This window comes from Gopherus flavomarginatus, chromosome 4, assembly GCF_025201925.1.
Source record: "Gopherus flavomarginatus isolate rGopFla2 chromosome 4, rGopFla2.mat.asm, whole genome shotgun sequence".
Classification (NCBI taxonomy): Eukaryota; Metazoa; Chordata; order Testudines; family Testudinidae; genus Gopherus; species Gopherus flavomarginatus.
Genome location: NC_066620.1, coordinates 100527935 through 100547738, shown reverse-complemented (window position 1 = coordinate 100547738; position 19804 = coordinate 100527935).

Below are 19804 nucleotides of genomic sequence, written 5' to 3'. Positions count from 1 at the left end.
GCAGAAAAATAAGAGGAACATATATTAATAGGCTTTACAGATGAGGCACATGCATCTGCTAACAGTGTAGATTCTGATCCAACACCTTCTGAAAGACACCCATTAACTTCAGTGAATGTTAAATCAGGCCCTTAATTTCCTTCAACTTTGTCTTTTAGTGTCTATGACCATTTTAATATGTAGTGTACGATATTGAAACATGCTAGCATTATCCCCTTCATGCTGTCATTATGGCTATCCTCTTTGCCATTGATTTACATTCATAAAAAACAAATAGTATTCACATTCTGATAAATCTAGGTGAAATCATTTGAGTAGACACTTTAGCTGACAGCATCTAACTATGTTGAATGTTGTTTACTGCATCTGCATGAAACAACTAAAATGATGTAAACAAATTACCTTTGAAGTCATCTTTAGTGTAATTATTTACATTATAATAATACAATTATTTGTGTCATGATTCTATGGTAAAAGAGAAAGAAACTGCTATCAGAACTCTCACTGAATTATGATGTGCTAGCAAGCTAATTTTTTAGCAGGAACACACCTGATTCTGCAGAGGTGCTAACCTTTGTAGGGTGTGTTGTGATGACAACTTCAATAAGCTTTTATGCTGATCAGACTACCTCATCATATTGCACTTAGCCTCGTTGACTCACATAACAGTGGCTCTTCCTCATGCCCCATTGTGTCAATAAATAAATAAATAAATAAATACATTAATTAAATAAAATAATTGCACAGCATGACTGACCCATACCTATGCACTCCAGTGCAGAAAGTACTATACTTCTTTAGTTTTTAGGTACTGGAAATCTCCACAATAGTCTCCTTTGCTAGGTTATAAAATCTCTATCTGTATCTCTTCTGTCCGAACTTTTATCAGCTCTAATTGCCTCTCTGCTTTGATGTACTCACAAAGTCTTTCAACACTTCCATTCCCTTCCCTCCCACTTGGGAAAATATCCCAATCCCCAGAATGTGACCTTTGGCTTCTTTCATGAAGACTAAGGCAGAGAATTTATTCAGGCTCAGAGCAATACTAACGTCATCATTAACCAACTTCCCACTTTCTGTATTTCCCTCAGTGGCTTCACAGAACTCTTGGCTGGCTTTTTGCTTGTGTAGCTAAATGACATAACTGATAAAGTATCTGTTTCCTTTTATTGTTTTATTATATTTGCTACTTTATCTGGCTATATTCCTTTTCAGCATCCTGATTTCTGACCAATATTACAAATTTCCCGTTCACTTCTTTTTCCTTTTAACACGCAGGGTGAAGTCCTGGTCCCACTGAAGTCAATGAGAGTTTTGTTATTGACTTCAGTGATTTCACACTCTGGCTCATTGCCTTCCTAATCCATGTACAAATTATCCCCATATATGTATTTCTCACCAACATGTATTGCATTCACACTAAGCTTTCTTGGAACTCTGTTTTTGCATTTAGTTCTCCTTGGGCCTTCATTTCAATAGTGAGCAATTAAAAACTTGGTGCTTTCAAAAGATAGACAGAAATCCTCTCAAGCTATATAGCAAGAACAACCTAGGAAACAGCACCACCACACTGTCCCATGATGTGCCTGAACCTTGACTTGCAGAGACCACCTGTGGGGGTAAGAAGATTATTAAAAACTCATTCTAATGTCCATCTAATCCTTGTCTGCAGTAAGGAAGCCATTGGAGAGTGGTCTACACTAGGACTCCCACTGTTTCTGACACCTCAAATACCAGAATGAAGTCATGTAAGGAAGTCAGCTGTGGTGGTGGCTTTCAGTGATGTGGACCATATTGTCCTGGGAACTGGGCTGCGACCACCACTTGATTTCACAAAGGCCATCAAACAGTTACAACATTAATCCTTTTTGATATCTCTCCATTGGGAATTGGCCCCAGTTTCACATTAATTCCTGTAACCGGCCTCTCTGTTCCTGTTTACCATTTCGGTTTTATCTTTTTCCCACTTATCATATCACACCTAATGTGATCAGTTTCCAAATCTTATCTATTAGATTTCTAACATGCCTCTTATGATGGCATCTAAGTATTCTTTAAGTAAAGACTCAATGGAGTCGGGTTCCTCTTCTTAGGGTAGGATAAATAAAGATTTTTCCTCCCTGTCCCAATTCGATAAACATATTTAAAGCTGTTTTGCTTTTGCCCATACAAGTTTCTGGCTCTGCTATGAAGAAACTTTATTGGCTCTCTTGGATTAATTGTTCTTGGGTGTCATCATTTCCCCCCCTCTTTGTTTCCTTATTTTTGCTTTGTCTGTGTAGCTGGGCAAGTGGCTTTTCCTTAAGCCCAGGTCATTACTACACTGTGGGTAAGTCTACACTACCTGCCAGATCAGTGGGTAATGATTGATCTATCAAGGATCGATTTATTGTGTCTAGTGTAGATGTGATAAAATCGATCCCCGAGCGCTCTCCCATCGACTCTGGTACTCCACCGTCACGAGAGGCACAAGCGGAGTAGATGAGTCAACTGCTGCCGCTCCCCCAGCACTGTGCACACACCACGGTAAGTAGACCTAAATATATCAACTTCAGCTACTCTCTTCTCATAGCTGAAGTTGTGTATCTTAGGTCGATCCTGCCTCGTGTAGACCAGGGCTGTGAATCAAAGGATAAGAGACCTTTGTAATAAATGGCAGTCATTCAATCCCAACACTAGGAGTCCATGTAGCCCTCACAATCCACAGAATCTTCTCAGCAATGTACCTGGCCTGTGGAATGAGAAAGTTTCCATTTTTAGATACCCAGCACTGAGGTATACAGTACCACTACACAGTACTTACCCACTCTCACCACGAATGTAAGACATATGAAGGCAATGCACTCTGGACCCCGTGCATTATCATCACAGACAACACTTCTCAGTTCCCATCTTTAGTAGACCATGTAACACAGAGATTATGTTTCCAACAACACTTCTCTTCTACATTAACTTTTCATAATGATGCTATGGTAATTGTGTGCAATTGCTGTCTTGCAGGTGGGCTCTAAGGTAATTTCTTTACATCACTTTAATGGTTCAGAACAGATGTGCTAATCATCCTATCAGTTAGGAGCTGTCATCATGCCTGTTTCCTTTCTATGGTATGCTTGATTATGAGCCTGATTCCACTTCGAATAAACTTAATAGGAGCTTTGCTGTTGACTTTGGTGTGAGCAGGATTGGGCTCTTATTATGTTAACAACTTGAAACAGGTGTGAATACTTCATTAGTAAAAATCAAGAGAGGAATGAATAACTGACTATCCCAGCTCAATGTTTCTAAACAGGAATTTGACTCACTCACTTGCCAGACAGTTTTGCCATTACAAAGCAGGTCTAATATTTGGCAACCCCTCTAACTTTTTTTAATCTGTTGGAGGAAGAACTGCACCACATGGAATTTAGGTTAATGAATACAACAGTTACATGTAAGTTGTTTATAGACTAGTTTACTTTTTAAAAAGTGACCTTGAATGGATTGACAATATGATTGTATATGTTTTTTTTTCACTGCATGGCTTGCCAACTACAGAACCAGTTTCTCCTCCCTTGGTTTTCACATCTCAGCTGCTAGAAGAGGGCCTCATCCTCCCTGATAGAACTAACCTCGTTATCTCTAGCCTGCTTCTTGCTTGCATATATATACCTGCCCCTGGAAATTTCCACTACATGCATCCGACGAAGTGGGTATTCACCCACGAAAGCTCATGCTCCAAAATGTCTGTTAGTCTATAAGGTGCCATAGGACTCTTCGCTGCTTTTACAGATCCAGACTAACACGGCTACCCCTCTGTGACATGACTTAGACATTTTTATCACCCATGATGTCTATAAACTCATAAAATCTTCTCTGCTGTGACTACCTGAGCACAAAGCACAGGGAAACTTGACTGTCCAATGACAGTGCTAGATGCCAGAGGTGAGTGGACAAATAGGAGAAGTGTCAGGTGTAGAGCAAGCAAAAAAGGCCTCACTCTTGCCCCATCTCTGACTTTATCATGGTCATGGTGGCTAGGCAGCCAGTGGACAGCCTTGGGTGTCACCACTGGAGCTCTGCCTTTTACACCTAGGGCACACTCCTCCCTGTGGCAATGGAGACCATCTGGCCAATAGTCAGAACAAGGATCTCCATTATGACAGCACTTCTGGGACAGAAAGCTACGCCAGCACAACTGTCACATTGCCCCATCCTTTGTGTCTCTGTGACCCATAGAGGATTAGGAAGTTACCACTCTTTGTTCTCCCTCCCACCACCCATACACTGGCTTGACCCAGTTGTAGGCCCCAACGGAATTGGTTTCCAGTAGTATTTCACCCCTTATTTTCTACATTCATTTCTCTAATGATATAGCTGAACCTGCTTGCTCCAATTGCCTAGTTGGCTGACTGGCTGGCTGACTAACTAGCTAGCTAGGAAGGGGAGGGCCTATTTGATCTTTTGAGGGGGGCAGAGACCCCAGGGAAGGGGAGGGCTTATTCTAAATCCCAGAGGAGTGGGTGGAACCCACAAGAATGAAAGACCTATCCCCTCAAACAAGATGGGAGGGGGAGAGCTTGACTGGCGAGGAGAATGAGTTTAGATGTCACTCAAATGTCCTGTTTCTAGACAAGTTTGATTCAGATTTTTGTTCCTTTAATCACAAATTTCAACTAAGTTTTGTTCCAATGGGGGGCAGCTCTCAGAAAATGCTATATAAAATGTAATATTTTATGACCAGCATCCCTTTGTTTGAAGGAACCAATTTTTTTTTCCATTTAGCAATTTCCTGTGCTACTGTCTCAGGGGTTAGAGGAAAATGCATGAGCTACAGGTACTGACCTTGGCAACTACCGTGAGATAAATATTAAAGGAATTGTCAAGATTAGGGGCCTTGTTTGATCTCAGGCTGACATGATTTAAAGATGACAACTAATCTCATACTTGTCAGATCATGGCTCTGGGGGTTTCCAAAAGGACAGAAACTCAGATTTGTCATTCACTGTGAGCTTAGGATGTCTCAGGGAGCTTTTTTACCTATGGTGTGTTTACCAGGCTCTTTGCAGGCCTGACTGTACCTCCAAAGATGCATGGTCTTGTTCTGTAAATCTTTGGTGTCAGAAACATGAAAGTACCAATATTAAACCTTGACTTCTTTTTGTACAGACCAAGAAAAGCATAACTTGGAAAGTAGATATTCCAGCACAAAGAACAAATAAAAAATATTAAAGTGAAAACGTGTGTAAACTTAGTAAACTCTTACCAGTCTCTGGGGACAGGAAGGGAAGGGTTAAGGTGAGAAGGGTTAAAATATAGAGTTACTGCCCTAGTTGTTTCATGCACTTGTTCTAACCTGTCTTAATCTAAATTTGGAAGCTCTCTGGGGCAAGGGCTATCTTTTACTGTGTGTCTGTACAATCTTGACACAATGGGGCCCTGAGATAGTTGGGTCCTCCAGGTGCTATTGTAATAATGCTAATACCTTTCTAGATAGGTAGGTGAACTTTGCAGTCCTCCAGGGATTTTAGTCCAACAAATCTGGAGCCCTGTTCTGAAGCACTAGCCCTTACGGGATTAGATGTTTAATCATCAAAAGTGCAAAGGTCAATTAAAAACAATTATGTTTGCCATTTCAAGCATAGATAGGGCTAGAATTGAAAATGGCAAAACACAGCTGAACTGAGGAAAACAAAAATTGCCGAGAAGGAGCAGTATGTAATTATACCACCCATCACAGGGAACCTGGTCCCTGTGAGCAAAGGTAGGCCCAGCTCCCCTGTGTCAGAGCAGGTGAGCCCAATCCAGCTAATTCAAGCGCACTAGGCTGGGCCTATAAATGGCAGAAAATGGGCACAGGCTATGCTTGAGGAAAGGAAGCTGATGAACTGTTTTGACTCCAGTGGTGGGTCCCTGGAACAAGGGGCCAGGTACTCAGGGAAGCATCCCTGGGCTGCTGCTCCAGGAAGGGAGCAGAACTTACTGGCATTCTTGCTCCTGGGAGCTTCCCAGTTTCAGAGACCCCTGGGAGAGGTGACCTGAAGTCTGAGACAAAGGACGGAGTTAAAACATGGTTCTCTGTTTTAGCCCTTGTGCAGTTGCATGAGAGGAAGAGTAAGACACTGACTCTTTCAGAGCTCCCCATGGGAAGGCGTGGCTCTAGGCAGGTGGTATATAACTGCCACTATCTGGCCTTCCTTATATATAAGAATCTCCTTTTTTTAAATTTCTTCTTCTGCTCTACTAGGAAGTTATCCAAGCTTTAATTTATATAATGGGGTTTGACTAGGTCAGGTCTTTAATGATCCCATATGACTTTTTCTGTCTGAAAATGCTCCTTTGCCATGGAGCATACACAAAACTTGATAACTGCTAGGAAGCTGGTGTGCTGAGACCACAGCCTATACCCTGCTGACCAAAATATCTAATCGTTTCCTTGTACTTCCCTGTCTGTCTCCTTCTGTTGTCTCCCCTCTTACACTCAGGGCTTGTCTTCACTACTGGGGTAAGTCGCCCTAAGTTACACTACTGCAGCTACGTGAATAACTTAGGTCGACTTACCCCGGGGTCTACACCACACTGTGTTGATGGGAAACGCTCTCTGGTCAACTTCCCTTACTCTTCTCAGGGAGCTGGAGTACCGGGATTGCCCGGCGAGCACTCTGCCATCAACTTAGTGGGTCTTCACTAGACCATTAAATTGACACCCGCTGCATCAATTGCAGCAGCACTGATCTCCCTGGTAGTGAAGACAAGTTAGATTGTAAGCTTTTTGGGATGGGGGCTGTCTTTTTGCTCTGTTTGCACAATGCGGTCCTGGTCCTTAACTAGGGTTCCTAAGTGCTACCATGCTGTTACTATTAATAATAATCAAAGGTTCTATAGCAAATGACTTTATGTTGGATCAGGAAGAGAACATTAATACATAATTAGATTTAATGTACCTGCACAGCATTACAGGAGAGGCTGGAGACTTGCAAGGAAGCATTGCTAAAGATATATTGTACCTACATCACTAAGAAATGGGAAATTACTAACGGCTTTACAACTACAGTCTATCAGCTACTCTATGACATATGGTACTGAGGTTAGTCTTTCAGACAAATATTTTTAACTGTTACTCTGCCAAATGTTGACGCCATTTGTATATGGTATTTTCCCCCCTGAGAGCAGTAAAGGTCCTTGAGAATGTGCTTTAAAATCCAGTTTTGTCTGTGAATGTTTTATACCATAGATTATGTACACAGAATACTTGTTAAGGAGACACACTCAGACTATCCTTCTTCAGTTAGCTCTCCCACACGCTAACCAACTTCCTGGGAGCAAAGAAAAGCAATCTACAAAACAATAGTTCTAGCCTGAGCACAGTTAAGTTAGCAGACTACCATGGTGACCTTAATCCAAGAGAAGGTGTTTAATGAAGTGGGGTATGTGTGTAGGAGGGAGATTAATTGTAAATTCACTTTTGGACTCTAACTAGATAAGTTTGGATTTGACAATTGTTTTTTGTCAGAACTTCATATGAAAACCTCCTAGCAAAGATTTATAATATTAACAGTGTGTATCTTGTTGTGATGCGCAAATTGTCTTGGTTTTAATTCCCCACCTGGAAACTCCATTGGCAATGGAGTTAATATTGACACTGTCAAATAACATTACTGATCTGACAGGAAATGGGGCTGAGGGAGGACATGGAAAAACAGACTGATCTGCCGTCAGAGAAATGAGAGAAATATGTAGGGAAATGTGAAACAGAGGAACAGTAGCGGAGAGAGATACGGAAGGAGATAGGCATAGAAATAGGATAATTGAGGGATAATAGAATGGAAAAAGGAAGACACATTTAACATGAAAGGATAGAGTGAAACTAACCATTGTTGTTGTAGATATGTTGATCCCAGGATATGAGAGACAAGCTTGTCCCTTCCACAGAAGTTGATCCTACAGTAAAAGATATTACATCACCCACCTTCTTTCTTTTAGAATGTATGTACATAATCATATGTATGCATAAGAAACCAGCAGCTCACACAGTCAGCAGCAGAGATACAGTGTCCTGAAACAAACTGGCTTAAGGCAGCATGAAGATAAAACATTGGTACTGCATAGTCACACCTAACAGGATATGTTCTTGACAGAGCTGGGCAAAATATTTCAGAAAAGGCTTATTTGCTGAAAAATTTAGTTTCAAGTTGACCGAAGCTATTTGTGAATTTGCTCCCTATTTTGGCAGATTTTGTCCAATTTTTTTCCTTCTTCTTCACAAAAGTCAAAATGTTTAGTTCCAACATTTTTGAAAGGAAACTTGCATTTTCATTTCAAAATTTAGCTAGACTTATTTAAAAAAAATAATTTCCAGTTGAATGTTTTGCCGAGACCTGAAAAGAACTTTGTGTCAACCTAAAATTTATCCTTCCTCCTCCCAGATTTTTCAGTTTGGTCACTGAGTTAAATAACTAATGAGTTTGCTCAGCTCTAGTCCTTGATATCTAGAGGGAGCTTGTTTGCCTTTTCTTAAGAAGGTCTAAAATCTGGGGATACTGAAAGTCAAATAGCAAGAATAGCCAAGAGCAAGTTTTCACAATCTTTTCATTAAGATGGGACATTTCCCATGAGACATGGACTTTGTCACAGTTATCCATGTCTTTTATCACCTCCAGATTAGATTATTGCAATGTGTTCTAGAAGATGCTGCCATTGAACACACACAGAAGCGTCAGCATAACACAACTGCCCGCTTTCTTAGCGCTGTTTCTAGTACAGCAAAGATATATTTTACATGAGTATACTGGTTAAGATAAAAGCCAAGAGCTATCTTTTTTGCTGTGCCTCCCGGGAGATGCAGCATAGGGGGCAAAACAGGTTAAAGACAGCTTTACCCTAGAGAGAAATTCAACATTTTCTTATGAGAAAAAGGACAATTTTTCAAAAGAAATATTCTTTAAAATGTGTCCTGATTTGACCAGCTCTATTTATGCCACCTTTGCTATCTCTGGATTGTGTGTGTGTGTGTGTGTGTGTGTGTGTGTGTGTGTGTATGTGTGTGAGAAATGGGTCCCTGAGGACTGCACTGACTCACAATAGCCTTCTCAGGGTTGTCTATGGGCTTTGTGTCAGTCCCAAATCCTCAGAGCACTCAGAGCTAGAGGGACATGTACTCCAACCCCCTTCTGAGGCTTCTGAGGGGAAGGCACAGGGCTGTTTATGTTTGCTCTAACTGCTCCTATAGCAGGCCCTTGCAACTCCGTATATAGCCCCTATTCATGACTGTAGGGGCTGGAATTGGTGCCAACAACACTATAATTATATTCATATCAGAAAGTCTGACAGGTATAATGTAATAAATTAGAAAATAAAACAACAGTGATGCCTCTGTTTAGCAGAGAATTGAACTGACTCATACTATTTAAGAACAGTTCCTATCTCTGGGGGCACTTATATCTTACCATAATTCAAGTACTTACACATCTTGTATGGAGATGAGTGGAAGACCTCATATTTGCTATAGAAGTAATTTTGGAGCTGGCTCTGCATTTCCTGTTTCATGCTTAATAAGAGCTATTTTTTTCTGTTTTGGTTCATGCTATTTAACAATTCTGGATGAAACAGGGGGCACATTTGGCTAACATCAGTAAGAATATGAGGGTGTTATTTTGGCCACCAATGAATGTATATTGTTCCAGAGCTGCAGAGCTATGTTGAGAATTGCACACAAATGAATTTTTAAAAAGACACAATAGTGCTCAAACAATGTCTGAGGAAGATGTGTGTGTGTGTGTGTGTGTGTGTGTGTGTGTGTGATGGTGCAAGACAATCCTGCAGGGTTGGAAGGAGATGAGGAGACTTCAAGCCCTGTCCCTATCCCCACCGCCTCCAGATTGGTAGGGGGTTAGTGAGAGGACTCCAAACATTGCCTTCGTCCCAGAAAAGGGAATCAAGTTTGCCAAGGAGAACAGTGCAGGGCACATCTCTGCAATATCCTGCCTAGACAGGGACAAACCACCAGGAATCCCCAAGTCTTGCAAGCTAGAGGAGGCTTCTAAAAATATGGGGGCAAGAGAATGAAATGCTGATGTTGCTCTTTTTCTACACCTTTCTCCTCATCTATCTTTTTCTCTCTGCATCTCTGTTCAAATTAGGTAAATTAGTGTAAATATATGCAAATCAATGTGTCTCTGCAATCTACTGACTTACATTTTTAAGCTTTTGGCACCCCAACATTTTGCCCACAGCTTGTCTTGAATTGAACCCACTCCTTTACTGAGTTTCAAACATAAGACAATGCCTCAATAGCTGTCTTTTGCTCTTAAAATAAATAGCTTCTTTACTGGGGCACTGAGCCATCAGTGATGAACAATCATTGGGGCACAAACCTACCTATATCCAAAAGTAGGAGGAGCTTGTTTGGATAATGAGTTACACCTTCCGTGTTTGATTATACTCCTTCTCCCATCCTCCTTCACTAGGAGAAACAGCTGCACCTTCGAGGATTTGGCCTAGAAGAGAGCAACAAGTTGTGGCTATTCTCTGTAGGACCCCATGCAAGCAGAGGCTACATTTCCCCTTGCCCCACCAGACAGTGCCTTGGTCAGCATAATCAAAACTGAATCAAACTTGTTAAAATGAGAGAAATTATTCTAGTATGGCATTAGCATTGGAACAGAACTGAAAAGTGACTCGTCTGAATGGCAAACGTTTCCCTCAGCCAGTTATATGTAGTTTTTGCTCTCTTTTGAAGACAGAAATTCATTTTTCTTCCGTTTGGATAAAGCTCAAAAGCAAGTTTCTATCATGGATAATGGGACTGCCTGATATTGTAAAAGAGTTCCCCTTGCAATTCTTGAAATCTCTACTCGTAGTGTGCTCTGTAGAAATGGAGAAAAAGGATCAGATTCCAGAAGACACCCAGTTTGGTGTGACACCAGGGATTCAGGAGTACAAGCTTGGTCAAGCTGCTACTTGGCAGACATAGGCCTGTCAGCACGCTCAATAAAAATCTCCTTCCTACAATTCTGCCTGCTTACTGCATCACTTGCTTCTAATGAAGCAGTAACAACATTCTCATGCTCCTTTTATTTTCTTAATATGGTTCTGGCAGCATTGGTCACCACTTCTTACCAACTGCAGCAAAGAGCGTAGTTCTTCCCAACAAATTATACCATTTGTCACTTGGGGATTTTGCAAACTTTCATAAGGCAAGCCCTACAAAATCATGAGATTTAAAAAAACAATAGTAAATGTTGGTTTCTCTTCTTTACTGTCTGCTTTCTGAGCCTCAGGGAGCACTTGCTTCATGATTTCAAGCTTTTCTCCACATCTGAGAGGACTAGTAATGTATTTTGCTTTTAAACAAAAGCTGAAATTCTTATGCAGTCTCTTGTTTCCGGCACCTGGGGCTTTAAGAAAAACAAAAGATCATGAGACTTGTAATTAAAATCTCAGGCACTGACAATACTAGGTAAATGGCAAAGCTAATGTGGAGACTGAGTAAAGCCCAGATTTGGGCACTGAATGCATTATTCTATAACAATTTAGCTGAAGTCTCATTGCAAACCTTTTTCACTAGGATGCCAGGGAATGCTGTTTTCTAGGATGTGCTCAGCAAACCAGGAAGTACCAGAAAGATTTCACAGATGGGAATTATTTTAGTAAAAGGCAAGCTTGTACATTTTTTTTTTGCCGTTTGCCCCCACCCACCATCTAGAGAGTGGGATCATTCCCCATGTAAATATATGCTTAACTCAATTTTCATTTTATCATTGCAGTTCACCATTAACAGCAAAGCTTCTAGTGCTCTCGAATGTTGTCAGCGTTAGATCTGAAAATCCCATAGGGTTCAAGCAAACATCCTTTATACACACAAGGCTTTTCCAAACTCTGTTAAAAAACAAGTTGCACTTCCATAACTTTGACTTCAGATCTGTTGTAATTACCAGCAAACATACAGCTTCCCCTAACTTCTCATGCTCTCCAAATGACAAGCTTCTATTTTCCTCTCCTAATTATTTCCTTTCTTGCAGTAAGCATTTAATCAAAATGGCTTAATCTTGCATTAGGGATGCTGGCTTTCCTACCTACTAAAGCATTCATCTCTTCTTGTGATGGTGCCAGAGCTATCATAGAAATAATTATCAAACCATCATTTCTCCAGATGATTGAGGTTCCCCCTTCCCATAATTAGTGTAAAAGTCTTTCTCCATGGACTATATTATTACAAAGTATACAGTACAGAGGAAGAAGGTGCTGAGAATACTCAGGCTGGGCTCCTGCATCTCACCATGATGTAATATCTACAAAAGCAAGTTGGTTATGAATTTGTGAAGTTGTTTCTATTCCTGATTAAGGTTTTTATTATACTTATAGTAGGATTTTTTTAAATAAATCAATCTTCTAAATATTGCTTTCATTAAACACTTTTTAAAACTAATTTTATATTCACAAGAAATAAGTAGTAGAAATAACAGCCTCATGAAACCAAAGCAGCATTTTTCTATGCATACAGAATTCAAAGTTGCTTTTACACTACATAGCCCATTTAGCTATCATTAATACATAACACTGCAGTTGTATTTTTGTTAACTGGAGAGAGTAGAATAAAGAAATTTCTGATTGTCTCTGCTGCATACGTTATGTGAAGTTGATAACGATTCTGATAGAGGGTTTCTGGTAACATAGCTCTTGATTTCGTTCCCATAGTTTGCTCCTATGGCATAGCACCCTACCGGGAGAGCAGTGTGTTTCTTACTCCCGATACCTATCCTAAACTGAATAGAAAGAAGCTGCACCTTGAAAATATGATTTGGAGATGGTTGGTGCTTTGGAACCAGCTTTTAATCTAAACATTCTTGCCAAATAAGAAGCAGAAGAACAAATGTGTAAAAAAATGAAACAAAAAAGCCTCTGGATTCTCCTTATTCACACCAGTGCAACTCTGTTGAAATAAACAGAACTACAGTGGTATGAGAGGATAATCTAGTGTCATAAACAGATAGCTAAGGGTTAATGTCTCTTTCACCTGAAGCACCTGACCAGAGGACCAATCAGGAAACCGGATATTTTCAACTTTGGGTGGAGGGAATTGAGTGTCTGAGTCTTTTGTCTGTCTGCCTGCTTTCTCTGAGCTTTGGAGAAGTAGTTTCTACTTTCTAGTCTTCTGTTTCTAAGTGTAAGGACAAAGAGATCAGATAGTAAGTTCTATGGTTTCTTTTCTTTGGTATTTGCATGAATATAAGTGCTGGAGTGCTTTGATTTGTATTCTTTTTGAATAAGGCTGTTTATTCAATATTCTTTTAAGCAATTGACCCTGTATTGTATCATCTTAATACAGAGAGCCCATTTGTATGTATTTTTCTTTCTTTTTATATAAAGCTTTCTTTTAAGACCGGTTGGAGTTTTTCTTTACTTCAGGGAAATTGAGTCTGTACTCACCAGGGAATTGGTGGGAGGAAGAAATCGGGGAGATCTGTGTGTTGGATTTGCTAGCCTGATTTTGCATTCCCTCTGGGGGAATAGGAAAGTACTTTTTGTTTCCAGGACTGGAAACAGAGAGGGGGAGTCCCTCTGTGTAGTTTCACAGAGCTTGTGTCTGTGTATCTCTCCAGGAGCACCTGGAGGGGGGAAGGGAAAAAGGATTATTTCCCTTTGTTGTGAGACTCAAGGGATTTGGGTCTTGGGGTCCCCAGGGAAGGTTTTTCAGGGGGACCAGAGTGCCCCAAAACACTCTAATTTTTTGGGTGGTGGCAGCAAGTACCAGGTCCAAGCTGGTAACTAAGCTTGGAGGTTTTCATGCTAACCCCCATATTTTGGACGCTAAGGTCCAAATCTGGGACTAAGGTTATATCATGAGTGGCAGCAGGTGGGATATAGACAGAATCCAGAAGCCAGTAGGAATATTATATTTTTCTCTTCTCTGCTAAGGGCTTTTTAGCAGAGAGAAACAGTTGGTTTTAAAAGGGAACCAGAGAGAATTTTTTTTTCTGCTCTCTCTGGCAGTTTGTGGCTTGCATGTTAAGCGAGAAGCCATTAAGAGACTGTTGAGGGTCTTTTGTCACACAATAGCACTCCCATTGAGAGTCATTACCAGCACTATATGAATGCAAATAAAGTGGTTTTTCAGGTTTACTTAACATTGAAAATTAGCTAAAGGCACTGTTGCTAGGCAGACTTCAGGAGGCAACAGAGAACCTGCAGTTCAGAAGATAAACACCGGAGGGTACCCCAACACAAGAAAACAGGAACCATGACTTCTAAGGCAAAAATTGAGGCCAAAGAACAAATCAAAGAAGCTGAACACAGGCGAGAGATGGAAAAACACAAACAGGAACTGGAAATAAAACAAAAGAGATGGAGATGAAAGAAAGAGAAGAACAGATCAGAGAGGCAGCCTACCAAAGAGAACAGGCACCCTACCAAAGAGAACAGGCAGCCAAAGAGGCAGCACACAAAAGAAAACTAGAAGAAGAAGAGGTAGCCTACCGAAGGAAACAAGCAGAAGAAGAGTTGGCCCACAGAAGGAAGCAAGAAGAAGAGGAGGCGGCCCACCACCAAGAAATGGAAAAACAACAAAAAGAAATGGAAAAACAACAAAAAGAGAATGAAGAGAAGGAAAAACAGAGAAAACATGAACTGGAGTTGGCAAAAGCTGGGCTGCATGTGCCAGCCAACCCTAACAACCCGGCGCCCATTATTGCTCCACAGCACAGGAAATTTCCCACCTACAAGGCAGGTGATGACACCGAGGCCTTCTTGGAAAATTTTGAAAGAGCCTGTCTTGGGTACAGCATTCCCGAAGACCAGTACATGGTAGAATTGAGGTCACAGCTCAGTGGACCTTTAGCAGAGGTGGCAGCTGAAATGCCTAAGCAGCAAATGAATGACTATAAACTTTTTCAAACCAAGGCCAGATACAGAATGGGGATAACCCCAGATCATGCCCGTCGACGTTTCAGAACCCAAAAGTGGAAACCAGAGGTGTCATTTCCCAAACACGCCTACTACATTGCAAAAAACTATGAGGCCTGGATAACAGGAAACAACATTCAAACCTTGGAAGAACTGCACCTCCTCATACAAATGGAGCAGTTCTTGGATGGTGTTCCTGAAGACATCACACAATACATACAAGATGGAAATCCCAAAGATATCGCTGAGGCGGGGGAAATTGGAGCCAAATGGATGGAACTGGCAGAAAGCAAAAAAGCTACTGTCAAGGGGAACGATTACCCCAGGGGGCACACAGACCATAAACCCTACAACCGAGGACAGCCAAAGACCCCACATACCACCCAAGTAAAGCCACAGATACCCTACCCTTCAACCTCACCAGTCTCCAGTAACTCACCTCGGCCCAGTGACCCATCAGATGGAAGATGCTTTAAGTGTAATGAACTGGGACATATCAAGGCCAACTGTCCCAAGAACACCATGCGAGTGCAATTCATTACACCACCATCACCCCAAAGATCCCCAGGCCCGGATGCCTCTCAAATACCCTTGGAGCGAAGGGAAAATTTGAGAGTGGGCGGAAAGAAGGTTACTGCGTGGAGAGACACGGGGGCACAAGTGTCAGCTATCCACCAATCCTTCGTTGACCCCAAATTCATCAACCCAAAGGCCAAAGTTACAATTTACCCCTTCATGTCACAAGCTGTAGACTTGCCTACAGCTCAACTGCCTGTCCAGTACAAAGGCTGGTCAGGAATGTGGACTTTTGCAGTCTATGACAATTATCCTATCCCCATGCTACTGGGGGAAGACTTGGCCAACCAGGTGAGGCGGGCCAAGAGAGTGGGAATGGTTACACGTAGCCAAACCAGGCAAGCTTCCAGACCCATTCCTGTTCCTGAACCGTCCACAGAGGCCCCGTCTGTGTTACCAGAGACCCAGACAGAGGTAGTGGACCCGGATTCCATGCCTACCACTGAAACAGCCACAGCATCTCCAGTCCCAGGCCCGGAACTGGAACAGCAACCAGCACCAGCAAGTGCAACCACATCTTCAAACTCAACGCCAGAGGGCGCCAGCGAGCCAGAACTGGCAGAAGCAAAAGACAGTCATACCCAAAAGGCTCAGCCAGAGCCTGAAATACCCTCAGGTGCACCAGCGGAGAGCGGTTCACCAGCAACGGAAACAACCCCATCACCTACATCGCTTCCAGAGGGACCAAGCCCAAGTCCACAGTCTGAGGAAGAACTGGTGACCCCAGCCTCAAGGGAACAGTTCCAGGCTGAGCAGGAAGCGGATGACAGCCTTCAGAAAGCTTGGGCGGCGGCACGGAGCACCCCACCGCCTCTCAGCTCTTCTAATCGATCCCGGTTTGTTATAGACCAAGGACTTTTATACAAGGAAATTCTTTCTGGTGGACACCGGGAAGAATGGCAGCCGCAAAAACAGTTGGTGGTTCCAACTAAGTACCGGGGGAAGCTCTTAAGCTTAGCACATGATCATCCCAGTGGCCATGCTGGGGTGAACAGAACCAAGGACCGGTTGGGGAAGTCCTTCCACTGGGAGGGGATGGGCAAGGACGTTGCCAAGTATGTCCGGTCTTGTGAGGTATGCCAAAGAGTGGGAAAGCCTCAAGACCAGGTCAAGGCCCCTCTCCAGCCACTCACCTTGAAAATATGATTTGGAGATGGTTGGTGCTTTGGAACCAGCTTTTAATCTAAACATTCTTGCCAAATAAGAAGCAGAAGAACAAATGTGTAAAAAAATGAAACAAAAAAGCCTCTGGATTCTCCTTATTCACACCAGTGCAACTCTGTTGAAATAAACAGAACTACAGTGGTATGAGAGGATAATCTAGTCATTAAGAAATGATAGTATCAACGAGACAGTAAGTAGAGGCACCAGTCACACAGTAGGTCATAGCTGTTAATGAGAGCAGCCATTGCAGTGTAGAAATGGATCTGGCTATTGGGCATACTTCAAAGAAATGAGTGAATGTGCAGTTTTTGGTTTATGAAGAGATACACACTCCCTTATATTAGCAGCCTCTGGACCACAATGGAGTGCTTGTGAAATATTCTGACAACTAAATGGTGGGAGATTGCGGTGCTGAGAGCTGAAGTGACCAGGAGAGGATCTTTCTCTGTAGAAGGACAAAACTGGAGAATCCCTGTCCTACATATCCATGGAGAAACTTGTACCATAAATGACAAACTAAAAATCGGCATTTTAGGTGACTGGACATTCCCATGATACCTTGAAGTAAGAATGTGAGTGAAGGTGGACCAACTAGATACAAGAGCCTGATTTAACTCTTTACACACAGTTAATAATTCATAGATTCATAGATTCTAGGGTCAGAAGGGACCAATGTGATCATCTAGTACGACCCCCGCACAAAGCAGGCTACAGAACCCTACCCATCCACTTCTATAACAAACCCTTAACCTATGCCTGAGTTATTGAAGTCTTCAAATTGTGTTTTGAAGACCTCAACCTGCAGAGAATCCACCAGCAAGTGACCCATGCCCCACGCTGCAGGGGAAGGCGAAAAACCTCCAAGCCCTCTGCCAATCTGCCCTGGAGGAAAATTCCCTCCCTACCCCAAATATGGCGATCAGCTAAACCCTGAGCATGTGGGCAAGACTCACCAGCCAGCACTCAGAAAAGAATTATCTGCAGTAACTCAGATCCCATCCCATCCAACATCCCATTACCAACCACTGGGCATACTTTTCTGGCGATAATCAAAGATCAATTGCCAAAATTAGGCTCTCCCATCATACCATCCCTTCCATAAACTTATCAAGCTTAATCTTAAAGCCAGATATGTCTTTTGCCCCCACTACTCCTCTTGGAAGGCTGTTACAGAACTTCACTCCTCTAATGGTTAGAAACCTTCGTCTAATTTCAAGTCTAAACTTCCTAGTGTCCAGTTTATACCCATTTGCTCTTGTATCTGCACTGGTACTAAGCTTAAATAATTCCTCTCCCTCCCCAATATTAATCCCTCTGATATATTTATAAAGAGCAAGCATATCCCCCCTCAGCCTTCTTTTGGCTAGACTAAACAAACCAAGCTCTTTGAATGGGGAAGGAGGAGAGTAGGGCTTCTGATTCATTTTCTAGTTTTCAGCCACCCTGTGTTCTTACTGGGGAACCTTAAAAAGTGAAGTTCTATGCTGAGGAGAGACACTGAAAATGGCCTCGGAGTAAGAAGAACAGGCCAAGGAGTAATTCTGAGAAGCATAGTCCTGTGTTTGCTTTCAAGAGTTAACTTGCTCAGGTTACAAGTAGAAAAATGATTTATTTAATTGCCAGTTCTGCAACTCAAGCTGAGTTCTTGTGCATCAACACCAGTGGCAAAAATGCTGCAGAGCAAACTCTGCCTTCTGCATGGTGACTGTATGCAATGGGGCTCTATGGGTGTAACTGAAGAGAGGGGCCTGGAGGCAGGGTGCTGCTCTCATTCAATTATTCCCTAAAGAGGCAGTTGATTATTCAAGCAGATATCTGCACTCAAGTTAATGCTGCTAGAGGCTGTATCAGCCCAGCCTCCACACCCACACACCCCTTTCAGATGTGTGTGTGTGGGGGGGGAAGGGTGCAGGTTGCAGATGGATAGTGTGCCTACCCAGTTGGCAAAAAAACTTTTACAAGTGAGGACTAGAGAAGCAGTGCAACTAGGGGACTAGAGGTTCCCTTCCCAATGGATCACTAAGAACTGGAGAGGCTGGTCACAACTCCTGCCATTGGTATCTCTGTGGGAAGATATAATTTAGACCTCAGTATCACACATTGCATTTTAAAGTGTCATCGAACATATTGGTTTCCTAAAGCATAGTTTCTTAACGTGTGTACTTGCTCTGTGAAATTGTTATGTTTTGCTCTTAAGAACTGCATACACTCTTGCTGTTACTTCATATAATGGAGCTGTAACAACGACGGTTGATTTATGCATTCAATAGCTTCAATCCTTGTTTCAAGAGGGTTGTTATTGCCCAGAAAGTAGGACTAATGAAATATAAATCCACTTTCGTTGACATTTCTGCTGCTGAGTAACACCCAGGCAATATTAGCTCAGTGTTAATTTCTTGCTTCATCCATGGATGGATGAAAAAGAGTGAACTCTACTTTTATTGTGAAAGGATGAGATGCTTACTTCTGAAAAACCTTGAGCAGAAAATTCCATCTGAGATAAAAGAATCACATTTACAATTTCTGACTAGTGCAGAAAAATATGAAGGGTCCATGTATGTTCATAATGTTACTGTAATCCTAGAAAAAATCATATAAAAACATTCACATAATTATCAATTGTTTAAGGCCTGATCCAATTCCCACTGAAGTTGAGCCATGAACAACAAGATCATGAGTAGCACACAGCTCTTAACGCCACAGAGCTATGCTCAGTACCATGGTGATGGGAATGTTATAAGTACATAGATGGATAAATTACAGATAAAGAAGGACATTTAAAAGATATCCCAAATGAATGCTGAAATTGCAAACATAAGCTTTGCTTGGTATATTACCAGTTTTTCTCCTTAATTCAAGGTAGCAAATATTTGCTGTTGGCTCTAGCAAGTGAAATAGGTATTACAATGATTTGGCAAAACTATAATTATATAAAAAATGTGACCGCTGCACTTTTCTACTAATCTGATGGGGAAGATTAATCTTACACATTATGGAAACTACAAGGAAGATCAGAAAAAAAAGACAATGCACTATAGACTATATAAAGAATTATATGTATATTAAAGACAACTCTAGAATGCAATGGATTAGAAAATATTGTGGAACAAGATTCTGTTCGAGTCTGAGTATTTTTGTTTAATCTTTATAATTTAAATTACTAGCTGTCACAGTGATTAGCACTACA